Raw genomic sequence first — 13,577 nt, 5'->3', positions numbered from 1 at the left:
ATAAGAGCTCGCCGGGAGGCATAATGAGTCACCATTTTATTCTGGGCCACCCTAAAGGATGACACCCAGCTTCAGAGACCTCCTTTGGACATCATCCCTGAGAACCAGTGTTTTAGTTCTTCCATTGTCTGAAAATCTGTTTCTGATGGATTTTTTTTTCTTTTTTTTTTTTTTGAGCTGGCTCAGGCTTAGTCATTAAATGGCGAGCGTGATGTTGAATGTTCCTCCTTGGATCCATTCGCAGCCACACACCTTTTTTCTCTTACAGAGAGAGCAGCAACTCCCTCTTGAGCTCCCGGTGTGCCTTTACACAGATATGCTTGAAAACGGGCACCCGTCCATTCTTTCCATCTTGGCGTTTCCCCACAGGCCCAGTCCTGGGATGACCCGGAGTCAAGGCAGTGGAGGGTAGATTTATCTCACATGGACATGCTCATGCCGGCTCTAGTCGGTCTGTCTCGTGTTTAAAGACACCGTGATCGGTTTTGTGTAGAAATGTGTGGATTGTTGGGTGGGGGAGAATTTTCTCCCTTGATTTCTAGTTGTTTACAGAAGCAGATAAAAAAGAAAGGTTCTAGCCTGGATTTAAATAGCAGGGCCCATTTTAACGAGTCAGAGGCCCTTCATGATGGAACAGAATAAAACATAAGCTTTAAATTATTTGTTTTAACTTGTAACACAATTTAAACCCCAGAGGTGTATATTCATGTTTTGCCAGGAAAGGGTCAAACCGAAAATTTGCAACAAAGGCCAACTAGAATAGAAGGAGTGCACACAGAAGCTGACAAGTGTGTGCCCCTTGTTGGGAGTTCAGCCCATGGAATGTTCTGTAGGACAAAAGGAATGGAAGAGATAGTTCAGTAACATTTTGTTCTCTGTCAAAAACCTTCTGAAGTATAAATCTGCTGTGTATTGGAGAATGGATACAGCAACTGATTCAAGTTGAATAGCTTTCATTTAACTAGAATATCCCACAGAAAGCGGTTCTTGTTCTGACAACCGTATTTTTGCTTTTCTTGACTTAAAGAAAATTGAGTTCATGTTTACATATTTTATAGGATTGTTTTATGGACAAAGACACAGGTCAGATCCTATCTCAACACAGTGGCTGCGGTTAGAGCAAATAGAAATATTTCTAAGTGAGATAAAACGTTTCTAAGCCGTGGCCTAAAATAATGCCAGGTGGATATTATGAAACCATTTATAGATGTGCTTTTTTGAAAAAAAACAAAAAAACAAAAAAACAAAAAAAAACAAAAAACAAAACAGGTTTTTATTTTTTTTTAATTCTAGTCTCTTTCCAACACACATACCCATACGTATACTTCGCATAGTAGAAGAAGACTATGAGTGTATATTAATAGGAGTAACTGTATTTTGGACTTTCTAGAACAGATCACCTTTTTTCTTCTCTTTGTGGTGCTCCCTGAATTGTTTCCAATTATTGGCATTTCCTGATTGTTAACAACTACGGATGTGTCCTGAGTTGTCCTGTGTCATCCAACCCAGCTGAAAGCTAGTGGCCAGTGTTAGTGATTTAAGAAGCTGAATTAGGGCCCCCAACCCCTGCTAAAGATATTCTTTTTTAAATTCCCCATTTCATACTTTCTCAAACAGAAATTAGGTGCTCTTTTTTTTTCCCCCCAATTCCCAGACCATCCTGGCATTGATCCTGGACTCATTATAAATGTAATTTTTAGCAATAAGTATTAAATCCTGAAATATTTTGGCTCTCTGTGGCCTGTGGTTCCGTAGAATCTGGTGTTTTCCCAAGTACGTTAAAGGCTTAAATACAGAACATCTTGCAATTACAGGGATATTGGTCAAAAGAAGTCTTCCTTAGGAATGCAAGTTTGTTATGTCTGAACTCTGTTCTCCCTTTAAGGCTCTTAACTGGATGCGTTATATTTTTTTTCCTTTCTGTGTTTGTACTGATTTGCTCTTTGGGTCTATTTTCTATTTGGAAACAGCTTTTTTTTTTTTTAAACTGAAAACAGTTTTAAAACAGTTTTTTTTTTAAAAAACTGAAAACTATAAAACTGTTCCCAACTGCTCATTCTTACCTCAGCTCTCTTTTCTGTCTTCCTGCTAGACCACTGCTTCTCTTTCTCCTTCTCTTCTGGGATTTGATCCTGCTCAGCACTTCTCCTGTGTGATTCTGAATTCTATGGTTGACGTTTCCTGACCACCTCCTCCCTGCATCTGAGTTCATTTCCTGTGTTTAAAGCTTTGGCATTCCATTCACTGTCCTCGTAGGCAGAACTGAAACTTCCAGTGCTAATAAGATTAGTCCTTGCAGTACTATTAATTTCTTCCTCTCGGCTTCTTACTCCATTGTTATTTCTCTAAGGTGAAAATCTCTTTGTCATCAGGAACTTCATTTCGGTGTCACTTCCTCAGTGCCTCCCAGATTTTTCTTCTTCAAGCTGCAGCACCCACGAACAGGTCTTTGACAAATGAGTTGTCCCTACACGTGGTTTACAATATTACACTAGCTGTTTAAAAATAATTAAGCTTCTCTCAGTGTTCTTTGCTGTGGGTCAGGAACTTGACTGGCTTTGCCATCCAACACAGAAGTTAATCACAAACGGGTCCTCTGAACCAAATAATTAAAAATAGAGCAAAGTTTCTGAACCAGGCAGTTGGCAGAAAAGTCTGTACTTCCATCTGTGCACAGTTAGGAAAATATTTCATGATGTTTAAATAGCATCAGCTTTGCTCTCTTGTGTGTGAGAGTATATCTGTAGGACTGCGTGTAATTCACTGCTCTGAAGTTCTGTTTGATTGTTCGCTCATATACATAGATCCATAAATATGGATGTATGTCCCTGGCGAGAAGCAGGAAAGCAGAGCCAGGTGTTTTGTGCCTGCGTTTTTAAAATTTATTATTATTATTATTATTATTTGCTGGTTTCTGCAAAGGGGAAATGGTCTTGGGGTCCTTTTTAAAATTTTTCTCTTAGCCTATGACTCAGAAAATTAGAGAGCATTGCATCTTGACTTTGAAATCTTTATGCCTTTTGATTCTCGTCTTTTGATTTCTCTACTCACAAGGCATCTTTGCTGATGACTTTTACGAGCTGTTCTTAGACATGTACGGTGCTGTACGTGAATCTGTTTCAGTTTGGCATCTGGCAGATGAAGCCTTTCTGCTCTCTGGACGGGGATCGATGCCTGGAGTATACATCAAACTCTGAAACACTTTATGACTTGGGTGCAGATATTTGAGTGACTGATTTTGAGAGAAATTTAATCCTTCAACTTGGGTTTTCCTTTGTTCTTGCTGCTGATCTGTATCTCATCAAACATGTTGAGTTTTGGCCAGTTTCCAGCTATGATGTGCCTTTAAAAATAGATTTTTTTTTTGTTTAGCATGTTTTAATTGCTGTATAATATAAAAACTATTTCCCTCTGGTATTTTTCTACTGCAACTCTTTCTATTTCTACTTCTATTCCTGGAAAACTCTTATTTTTATGTTGATTTCCCCCCCTCCCAGGAGAGCCATTGTATTAAATAACAACTAATGTGTAATAAACACACCAATGGGAGATTAGAAACTATTAAAAGTAAAAAAAAAAAAAAAGGAAATATCTTAATTTCATCATTTTGGCTCCAAAACATGTGTATTTCTCTGAGTCACCCATTTCTTCATGCTTCCAGAAACTTAGAGCCGTGGCATATTCTTAATACTTTGATAGTGAAATTGACAGCTATGTTTTGACCATGCAAAGACTAATTGAAATTAAGGAAGGAGGAATGTCATCAGTGAACTTCGTTAGTACATTATCAGCAAATTCCTGAGTTTAGCCGTAAAGTTCAACCAGAGCTGGCGATTGTTTGATCATTTAGACAGTTTCTCATTCACAATGTAGGAGGGACCAAATGCATCTTTTTGATCGGCTTCCTCATTTTACTTACTTACTTATTTATTTATTTATAAAAGATTTTATTTATTTATTTGACAGACAGAGATCACAAGTAGGCAGAGAGGCAGGCAGAGAAAGAAGAGGAAGCAGGCTCCCCGCCGAGCAGAGAGCCTGATGCAGGGCTCGATCCCAGGACTCTGGGATCATGACCTGAGCTGAAGGCAGAAGCTTAACCCACTGAGCCACCCAGGTGCCCCATGGCTTCCTCATTTTAGATTCAACTTAATTTTGTTCATTTCTTGTAAACCTACTGTGTGCAAGGCACTGTCTCAGGAGGGAACGATAAAGTTGGTTAAGTTGTGGCTTGTGGCTTCAAACAAATTAATCTTTGATTTCCTTTTCAGTATTACTTAGGAGGGACAGCTTTTAAAGAGATTACAAATGAATCTTGCTAATTGTGATTCTCCGTCGATCTGAGATATTAGGGTTTAACTTATTTTGTGGACACCAGATAAACATAAAGGTGAATGGTTGATGTTTTTGAAGTTTAAAGTTGACGCTGGATTGGTCTTCTCTTCTATGATTCAGCTAACATCGTTCATTAGACTCCTCCAAAATGGTACCTGGGTAGTCAAATTGCTCACACTTCCCTAGTGGGATGGCTAAATTCGTTTCTCTCCTTCATCTGGGCATCTTCTAGACAGGTGTATGGAATCCGAGTTAAAAAAAAACAAACAAAAAACCCTGCATTTGATGGTGGCTATCAATTATTGAGAAATAAATAAATGACTTATTCAGTAAATCATTCAGCGAACAGATATTTATTTACCAGATTCATGATCAAAAACACATGGAACAGGGGCGCCTGGGTGGCTCAGCGGGTTAAAGCCTCTGCCTTCAGCTCAGGTCATGATCCCAGGGTCCTGGGATCGAGCCCCACATTGGGCTCTCTGCTCTGCAGGGAGCCTGCTTCCCTTCCTCTCTCTCTGCCTGACTCTCTGCCTACTTGTGATCTGTGTGTCAAATAAATAAAATCTTTTAAAACAAACAAACAAACAAAAAACCAAAAACACATGGAACAGTGCACACACACGATGAAGGTCATCATGTAAGAACCGATTCTTTTAAGAATGATAATGGCTCACTGGCGTATTCAGGATTTAGGTTGTGTCAGTCACTGTGCTAATCACTTAATCCTCACAGTAAACCTAGATGGGTGGCTATGATCTCCGGTTTACAGATAAGGTAACTGGGTTACTAGCTTGCCCAAGGTCATAGAACTAGTAAGTAGTAGGACTGGGATTCAGCTCATACCATTTTAACTTCAGACCCTGTGCTCTTAACTTAATTTTTCTTGACTGCTTACCACCTGTGTCATTGCAGGACTTACAAAATTGTTTTTATAAATATCGAGTGTGTATGAATGCATCGTCACGAAACCAAGGTAAACTATTAAAATTTGAGAAGGATTCAGTAAGGCTCAAGTAACTCTCCACCTATGTTTAAAAATTAGCATGAATTTGATGAGCTCCCTATGGGCCCCTTTCTTCCCACCTCAGAAAATTCTCACCCAAGAAAAATGGTGTTTTGAAGTATTTCTAACAAAAGTGCGCACAAATGCGAACCATGCCAGGTGATTGTTTCGTTTTCCTTCATTTTTCTTGTCTCTCTTCCCTGCTCTGTCACGTCTCTTACCTCTTCCCCCTTTATATTCTTTTTTTTTTTTTTCCAAGATTTTATTTATTTATTTGACAGAGAGAGAAAGAGAGCACAAGCAGGGGGAGCAGCAGAGGGAGAGGGAGAAGCAGACTCCCTGCTGAGGAAGGAGCCTGATGTGGGGCTCGATCCCGGGACCCTGGGATCATGACCTGAGCTGAAGGCAGATGCTTAACTGACTGAGCCACCCAGGAGCCCCTGACATGATCATTTCTTTGGTGCAGGCAAATGACACATCCCCTGCCAAGCAAGGTGTGCTATGGAGGGGCTCTGACAAACACACCCCCACCCCACCAAAGGGGATGACGTCCTAAGACTGTGCTGGCAGATCTTGACAATGCTTCTTGGGTTATAAGTCACAAGTATTAGCTCTGTAGACATGTGGTTCCTTGATGGTATTATTCTTATAATAGCAAGACATTTTCGGTAAGCAGTGAGATGGCACTTCATAACACAATCAAGAACTATTGAGTGGAACACGTTAAGATAATATAACCCTGTTGTCCCTTCATGCTTTAGTGCAATCTTTCAGCGACCAGTAATACCCGGGACAGGACCTAAGCGTCAGAATGGGTTCTGGCCTGGTGGGAATAATATAATTCTTTCATCAGTTGGAAAATAAAGTCTAGTAATTAACTACATTAAAAAAAAAAAAAAAAAACAAGGTGGTCTTTTTGTTGTTGTTGTTGTCGTTGTGGTCGGTTTGCTTTTTGTTTGTAAATTGTAGTCTGTTGCATGAACATTTTTCCAAGGACCGTACAATTCTGTAGGAGGAGGTGGCAATTTAATGCAGCCTTAGCTATTAAGGATTTTAGAATTATGTTACTTTTAAGTTACTCTTGGGTAATCACAAAAATATGTCATGGATTTAAGAAGACTGAAAAAGAACCTCATCTAGCCAAACATAAAAATGCCTGTAAAGGCACATGCAACTATCTGGATGTCATTATTTGCACATAGAGACGTATATATGTGTGTATTATATTAATATTTTTCTAGGGCCGTATGTACACGTATTATAAATACGGTATGCACCCTTTATAAAACTAGTGTTAGGGGATCCTTTTGTAAGCCAACTGTATGATTTGGAGCTTTGTCCCGCGTAGTGATATTTTCAGTGGTCATGCTTTTAGCTTGTAATATAAGCAGTCACAGTAATGAGGTTGAAGTGTGAATATGTGTCTGCTGTCTAATCTGTCTCTTATCGTTTTGCTTAGAGACAAATCTGTGTTGAAAGATGTGTACGTACTTATTAATATAAAAGAGCTACAAATGACACCTCATTGCAGTTTTGCACATTGTCTCAAAAACACCCCTTAAAAATACGGAAACTAAGAAAAATCTTGGCAAATGGAGCCTATGAGTGTAGCTGCTCTGAAAGCCGCATTTGAGTGTTCTAAGTACTGTTCTGTGACAGCTCTTAACTGTAGGAACTGGCACCAGCTAAGAAAATTTACAGTTTAATACTTTAGAGCAAATAATTGCTTAAGATGCTTTAAATAGCACAGGAAATGTGTAGAGTGTTTACTTGACATTTGTTATATTGAACACTAATACTGAAACAGATTCTTTGACCACAGAGAATGCCAGTGTAGGTGGGGTGGGGGTAGATGGAAGAGAGACAGGCAAAACCCAGCCAGCATGATTAGATAAAAATTAAATGGCAAATGAGCTTTTCATGATAGAGAGATACCAAGAAAAAAAAAAAAAAGCTTATGTGTTATAGCAAGGAGTCTTCGAGTGTGGTAGCAGAAAGCAAAATAAAACAGCTCCTTGAGAGTAGGTATGTCCTGGTTTTAAGGCGCGGCATCGTGCTCAAGGCTGCCTTCCACCAGGGGTCAAGGCTCCCAGCCCTTGATTGTTCAGGTTTATTTTTTAAGGTCCTAAAAGCAAGAGGAATGACCTCCCTTTTTATGAAAAAGAAAAGAGCCTCTCTTATTATCTGTTTAATCTGCACATGCTTGTGAATGTTTTTCTTATGACCGCTCGGGCGCCCTCATTTCTCACCACAGCTTCGTCCTTGTGATGCCTTCTCCCTGAATGCCTCCTGCACTCCCAAGTCCTCTGTTCATCCTTCCCAAGAGCTGCGCCTCTGCGGGTCTTATCTCAGAAAGGGGTCTCGTGGGGTGTATAGTGCAGCTCTTAAATGTAGAACGTTTCTTCTTGCACAAAATGCTTGGCATGCATTGAGATTCAACTGCACTTAATGGGGGGGGGGGTGAAATCGGGTATGTTTTAGGCTCCCAAACCCTCTCCCATTCATATGTCTCTGAGTCCATTTATACCGTGTTTTCAAGGGAGTTTTAATTGCGTATGTAAAGAACGAATTGGCAGGTATGATAGGTCCAGGAATGTGAAATTGTGCAATGTTAATGAAATTTGTAAAAGCATCTTCCTTCTATCTTGTTAGCATGAGCTGCTTTTCAGGACTCAAGGGAATTTTGAAAGCAGCTATCAAAAGTCAAAATTTCACCGTTGCAGGATGGCCCAGCACCCAGAACGCTCAGCCGCAGAGAGGCTGTATTTACGCCTTTTCCACTGACTTGAGATTTGACCTTGAATGCATCATGTTTAACTTCTCTATGCTTCAGTTGGCTTCTGAAAGATATGTGTGGTTGTGTATAGCCAGTGGGGAGGCAGTCACTGAAGTTCACAACGAAAGGGGAACGTGGAGGAGATTTTTATTAGAAAAGAGCGGTGGGCACGGCTGTAAGCCTCATACAGGGTGCTCTTAATAAAAAGTCTTGGGGCTCATGGCTCCTAAGGAAGGTAGGGGGCTTCTTACAATACTCTGGCTGTGTTTGTAGATTAAAAAAAAAATGTGTATACACATTATTTTACCCTTTAACTCCAGAAGGCTTCGTGTTCATACGTCTTTTTCTGTAGCTTCTACCTGTAAAGGGGATTTTTCTTTACCAGGCTGTAATTCACATTGTGATCAAGCGGTAACAGATTTCCTTTAACTACCGAGGCATTTAATTTTATTTTATCAAGGAAATTCTAAGGTACTCTTCATTTTAAAAAGTTTGTTTCTTTTGAGTCTGTTACTTAGTACCCCTGAGTTAATCTAAGTGTTTGTTCCTCTGTTGGGGAAGAAGGGAAGGAAAGTAATCAACATTGATGGAGTCCCTGTATGTGCCAAACACACAGCTAAGCACTTGGTCCTTAAGGATCCCGTGTGATTTGTATTCCAAGGGCCTGTTTCCCTTTCTTGGTGTGCCTGGGCTCGCTTGGGAGGGCCAGAATCCATAGAAGAAAATAAAATGTAACCGTTGCGATCGGTAATTGAAAGGAGGTGCTTGGGGCACCTGTGTGGCTCAGTGGGTTAAGCCCCTGCCTTCAGCTCAAGTCGTGATCTCAGGGTCCTGGGATCGAGCCCTGCATCGGGCTCTCTGCTCGGCGGGGAGCCTGCTTCCCCCTGCCTCCGGGCGTGCTTGTGATCTCTCTGTCAAATAAATAAATAAAATCTTAAAAAAAAAAAAAAAAGAAAGGAGGTGCTTTTTGGTTGGTGGGCCCTGGAGTGCCACAGGGTCACACGAGGCTGTGGGATGTCAGCAAAGCAAAGCGGCAGCCCAGGTGCCCTCCACTCACAGACCTCCCCAGCATGAGGGAGCGAGATTGCGCAAGGGCGCCAAACCACATCTCCCTGGCGAAGCCATGGTACTGACTGCTTCGTTTTAACTTACGTTGTTGTAAGAAGGACTCAGGTCCTAGGCGTTAAAGTGCCTACAATTTGAAGGAAAGATTACGAGCTTTCAGCGTTACTAAGAGCCTGATTCCGGAGTCTGAGATGGTGTTTTGGGGTGAGTAAACACAAGGCCCGCAGCTCCCAGCGTAGAGGAGAAAACATTTCAGAGAAAGCCGGAGCAAGCTTGCAGATTGAACACAGTCCCCGTGACTCACTTTCTCTTTGCTCTCTCTGTCCAGCCGTTACTCATGTACTGCTAACCCCCCAGGAAGGCTCCTTTTGATGTTTTCCTCTGGCTGCCTTGCAAAAAAATATAAATACACACCTTGGAAGAAGAAGGGTGAGAGAGAGGGAGGAGACAGAGGTCACAGCTTTTAATCCTGGTTCTACTGATAACAAACCCTGTGACCAGATACTTTGTACAGCAAGGGCCGATGTTTTTAAAGTCCATTCTGAGTTGCCAGATGGCAGCCATCACTCAGTGGAAGGGCTTGTCTCTCTGGGTGTCTCACATGTCCGCCATGTTTGGGCTGTGGAGGGGCCCAAGGAGCCGTCCATGTGGACCTTCTCTCGCAGACTTTTGGCAGTGGCCCTGAAGATGGGACGGCAGCCTCCAGAGCCTTTAGCAATTGGGACTGAATTGTACGGGGAGGAATAGGAACTGGGTGGTGGAGGTTGGGGTGCCAGGCTATTTCGGAGGCTGCTCTCCCAACCCGTTGGGTGGGAGTTTAGGCCGTGTGGTCAGTTGGAGGTGAGTAGGCCGTAACGTCGCCATCTCCTGTGATGTGTCCTTCCGGTTTTTGTTTGTTTGTTTGTTTGTTTGTTTCATCTGGAAAGCGGGGATCGTAATCCGGGTGGGGATTCCATGAATTCATATATGCCGTGTTTGCCCTGGGAACCTGGTAAGCGCTGTCGGTGCTTTACGTACTGTTACCCCAGTTATTGTTCTCCTTTTCTGATGTGCTTGTGTAGCATTTAAGGCATCCGGGAGATGGCAAAAGTAGGGCTGGTGGGAGGCAGACCGGGGGCGGTAGGGAGTGTGGGCAAATGCTGGTGTCTGCCCCGGGTCTCGGACTGAACACCGGGCTTGCTCGTCTGATTGCCCAAGCTCTCCGCCTTCCCCCGGCTGCATTCTGCTCCGCCACGGTGTCTGCCAGGAGCCTCCCCACCGCCCTCCGTTTTATCGTGACACTCAGATGTCTTGCTTCCCATGTGACTGGAGGCTCTGGCACCTCCGAACATGCAGGGCGGTGAGGCAGAAAGAACAAGAACCAGGGGCGGAGGGGATGCACTCTCTACTTGCCCACACGCTCCTCGTGCCCAAGGCGTTTGGTCCCCGACCCTCCGAGCTCGCTCAGGTAAAATCAGGGTCTAGATCCCTCGATTTCCCCTTTCATCGTTGTAGAGTAGTAAATGGTGAACAGTGTCGAATCAATGAACCGATGTCCTTTCTCCAGCGGTTCTGTTAGGGCCCACGTTGTTTGTGCACCCCATAGCGCATCCGCTCGGTGCGTGGAGGAAATGGTCTGTATGAGGAGCTTTTCACTTTCATCGGGCAGATAATTTTGTTCATTTTGATCCTTTTATGGTCTGAATCTGTGTCCACACCTGAGTTTAATGCAGTAATTTGTCTATGAGAAAAGATTTTCTGTGCTAAAAAGTAGTGCAGAGAATATCACAGACTAATACATGTGAGGAGTACATAAGAAAGGAGAAGGGTACCTAGGAAATCACTTTAGAAGTTTTTGTTTGCATGCGTTAGAGTAGATTTCGTATATGATAACACATAATATACAATTATATAAACTCTCACATTGTACTCATTACAGAATTCACTGATCCCATGGAACTTTTCCAATAAGTACTTAAGAGACTTAAAATTATATTTCTTTTTAAAAGTTCATAATTGGGACTTATTTTCTTATTCATGTGAAGTGCCTCGTTTGCATACCCAGTATACTGAGCACATTATTTTGTGGTGTGTTAGGAGAGTTGATGTGTATGGTAGTCAGAATTTTCAGCATCCTTCTCACTTTGGAATGATTTGTACATTTCATTTAATCCTTTTCCCTAATATCTATATCCAGAGCCAAGATTGCTTGCTGGTTTTTTAAATCATATTTGAAGTGTCTGTTTACTTTACAGTGTTACAGATGTCTGAATATTTTAAACAATTGTGAAAGATTTTGAACTTCCCGATCTTAACTTCCTAGGAAAGGAGGGGTGGGGTGAGAGGGGGGGGGGAGCAGAATTTGGACACTTGTATTTGCAACCATCTTTGTACTTATTATAACATCAGAGCAGTGGCTTAGTAATTGAGAAAAATTTGGGGGAATGAACTGCCACTTTTTTTCAAACCGTTGCTACTTCCTGGAAGAACTAGCTTTTGAAATATTTGTTATACTTGTTCAGACCAAGGAGGGAGCATGTTCACTGTCTAATTAGGCTCCATATGGCTTGAACTCTTGGGAGATCCACCTGAAATAGGACCCTGTTAAGAAATTATTCTGTGTCATACATAATCAGGTTCAGGAGGTCTTAGGAATTTGCATTTCAGAATAATTGGCATTTTTCTCAACGTTGAGTTCTGCAAACTTCCATGTTTTCTGATTCAGTTTAGCAGCAACACTAAGCTATATATTAAAACCTTTTCTTTTAAAACAGGGTTCCATGTGAGCAGCAGTTGAATAAAATCTTTTTAAATATTAATGGAGGCCCTCCCCCACCTCCTTCAACTTTTTTGTGGTTCACAGAGTGTAAGAAGTTTCTTTCTGGTATAGTCATCTTAATCCAGTGATCAAATTCTGTGTTATGACCAGAAGGAAAAATGTATGTGGCTGTTGTGGGGAGGAAGGACTTGGAGGACAGGAGGTCAAGAGGGTAGAGAAATATCAGCTTCCTTTATTTTCCAGATATTTATCCATCATTTAGCTTTTGCTCCTTGTGTTCTCGGATCTGAATTGATAAAAAAGTCTGTGTTTATTGAGGCTCCTTGCTGAGAAATGCTTAGGCTTCCCTTTGATGTTCCCCCCCTTCTTTTTTCTTTCTTTTTTTTTCCCTTCTTTTTAAAATGGTGCAGAAAAATGTTGGAATAAATGTAGGCAATTTGTACGAAGATGGTTCTCTCCCTTATCTGGGCATAAATATTGTTGGAAGAGAGAGAATGTGGGAGTAGGTACCCGCCAAATATGTACGCTGAGAGCAAGTGATAATTGACCTCACCGACGGGAGGGAGGAAGAAAAATAGTTTAAAAAACTGTTTTTCACCGGATATTTCAACCAAGATGTTTTTCTGAATTTGGATTCTGATTTGAGAACTGGACTGAGCTGTGTTTTGTTTCATCTGAACACATTTGAATTGAAGGGGGGGGGAGAGTGTTTCTTAAGCCTCCCTATCTTCAGGCAGTGAGTCATTTCCATGCTGCTGAGACAATCTCGAGCCTTTGCTGCCGTGTGTAGTTCATGCTTCGCTCTGGATGTTTTGACTCCTTAAGAAACTCGCAATAACAAATTAACAATCACACTCTCTGGAATGAAAACATGCGGTAGCCGAGTAATACGCAGCAGATCTGGAAATCTGAGCAGAAACCTCAGCTTCCACACTGAAGGCCCTAAAGAAGGAGTCCAGTATCCGTCATTTAAAGCCAAAAAAACAAAAAACAAAACAGAAAACAAGAAAACCAAACACACACACACACACACACACAACCCCCCCCAAGAATGCGCTTTTCATCTTAATCATCCAAAAGATTGTCACGTAAGCCCATAAAGCCACTTCTGTTATTCACCATTATTATTTTTAGTCGTCTGACCTTCCTTCCCTCCTCTGGACCGTGAGTTAGTTATCACATTTGTCTTGATAGAATGAGTTGTATTTGCTTGAGAACCGCACCTTGGCCCGGACTTCTCCCTTTCCTGTCTTTCTTTGGTGAAACTGGGAATAGCGCCTGGGCCCAGACCTGGGTGGGAAAGACTTGAGTCAGCACAGCCCAGAGACAGAGGGCTTCTCCGCTCCATGTATCATCCTGGTGTGTCCCGGCCACTGCCCCATCGGGAATTTTGTATCAGACCCAGGTAGTAAGTAGAGAGCGCCAGTGGCTGCTTTCCCCTCAGTGGATGGGGGCTGCTTGGTCTGGTGGTGCAGACAGACTAAACTCTGGAGCCCCTCAGCACCCACACCTGGATCTGGTAAGAGGCCACTGTCAGGAAAAATACTACAGCTCTTCCTCATCGTACATGCTTGGCGGGCAGTGGGCAATGGGCAATGAAAGAACGTGCCAAAATTTCATAAATGTTCTCTGTATTC

At 42.0% G+C, this 13,577-nt stretch overlaps 1 protein-coding gene across 8 annotated transcripts in view; it reads left to right on the top strand.

The window, feature by feature from the left end:
• ATXN1 (ataxin 1) overlaps positions 1-13,577 on the top strand; it is a 395,770-nt gene that overhangs the window by 22,360 nt on the left and 359,833 nt on the right. The gene's annotated exons all lie outside the window — the stretch shown is intronic.

Source organism: Martes martes (genome assembly GCF_963455335.1).
Source record: "Martes martes genome assembly, chromosome: 6".
Taxonomy (NCBI): domain Eukaryota; kingdom Metazoa; phylum Chordata; class Mammalia; order Carnivora; family Mustelidae; genus Martes; species Martes martes.
This window is presented reverse-complemented; position numbering and strand designations above follow the sequence as displayed.